Genomic DNA, 1,809 nt, shown 5'->3' on the forward strand with positions numbered 1-1,809 from the left:
CACACACACCTAGACACACCCACCCACCCACAGACACACACACACTCCCTACAGGCACACATCCCACAGACACACATACACAGACACCCACACCAACACCTACCCACAAACAGGCGCACACACAGACACACCCACACACATAGACACATACACAGGCACCCATACCTATACACACCCATAAACAGACACACACACAGTGTGCTAACTAGAGCGGGGACCGCGGCTCCTGACATGTTGCAGTTCAGTGAGAGGATAAGGCGTTTGTGTGTGTGTCTCGCATTCATAATGAAATGACCTCTGTAGAAATTTTCTTAACCCAGGAGTGTGCCTGCCGAGCAGTCTGCTCTGAATAAGGGCTCCTGTTCGCGGTGTGCGGAGACCGTGTGCGAAACGGGGTTTTAGAAGAAAGAAACTACCTCCAATCACTAAAATAAACTCTGTGCGGTACGCTGTATATATGGTAATAAATTAAATCCTTAAGTCTGCAGATACTTCCTGCACTACAGAATGCAAAGGGTAGCATATATAATGGGAATTGTTTATATAAACTTATCGCACAGTAATTTCATCTCCCACCAGTGAAGGCACTGCATCACTATTGACTGAATTAAGATACCTGCATATCTCAAGGGCTTTTCACATCTGTACCATAGTGGCTCAGTGGTTAGCCTCACAGCACCAGAGGCCCGGGTTCAATTCCCGCCTCAGACGACTCTGTGTGGAGTTTGCACATTCTCCCCGTGTCTGCGTGGGTTTCCTCCGGGTGCTCCGGTTTCCTCCCACAGCCACAAAGATGTGCAGGTCAGGTGAATTGGCCATGCTAAGTTGCTCGTAGTGTTAGGTGCAGGGGTAAAATGTAGGGGAATAGGTCTGGGTGGGTTGCTCTTCGGAGGGTCGGTGTGGACTTGTTGGACCAAAGGGCCTGTTTCCACACTGTGGGGATCTAATCTAAACTTAAGAAGAGCAAGATCCCACGAATGGCAACATCGTCCAGATCATTGAAATGTTTTAGAGTAATGTTGACTGAAAACACAAATATTAGTCACGGACATTTGCTCTTCTTCAGATAGGTCTATGAAGCCTTTTATATCCGTTTTACATCTCATTTTAAAGTTCCCACTTCCAACAGCACTGAACTCCCTCAGTACTGCATTGGTGTCAGCCTATATTCTTACAATCCGTACTCTGGAGCAGCACTGGATCCAGTAACCTTACAACACAGAAGTGACAGTGCTATGCACTGAACCATATCTGACAGTGTAATCAGAGTATAACAAGTTTACATAGGCAGTTTACATCGATATTTATCATAAAAATACAGCAAAGAGCATACCATAACACTTTAGAACAGAGACAGAATTACATCTATGTAGTCCAGTCCGATTATGACCTGACTAATACATGCAGACACAAAAACTGGCTTCCTATGGAATTGAGAGGGTGGTATTGGGAAAACACTGCACGTTAGGCAACATCCGAGGAGCAGGATTGCTGAGCGAGTCACAGGGAAAATGATTCCAACTCTATGAGTACGAAGTGATAACAACAATGCTGTAATAGGAGTGACATCAGAGATGTTTGTGGTTGTGGCCCGAAGTTTTAACATTCTGGATATAATATACTAGTTATAACCCTGCTTCTGAAAATTCGTACCAATATTTTGAGATAACGCTCACTATCACATTTGGCTGCAGCATTACTGCTGAAACAAACGTATTAAGACAATCTACCATATATTTAGTTTATTCACAAATGATCATTGAAGATTCAGTAAGACTGTCTGAACAGGTTTTAAAGCAGATCAATAAA

Source organism: Chiloscyllium plagiosum, chromosome 4 (genome assembly GCF_004010195.1).
Source record: "Chiloscyllium plagiosum isolate BGI_BamShark_2017 chromosome 4, ASM401019v2, whole genome shotgun sequence".
NCBI lineage: Eukaryota > Metazoa > Chordata > Chondrichthyes > Orectolobiformes > Hemiscylliidae > Chiloscyllium > Chiloscyllium plagiosum.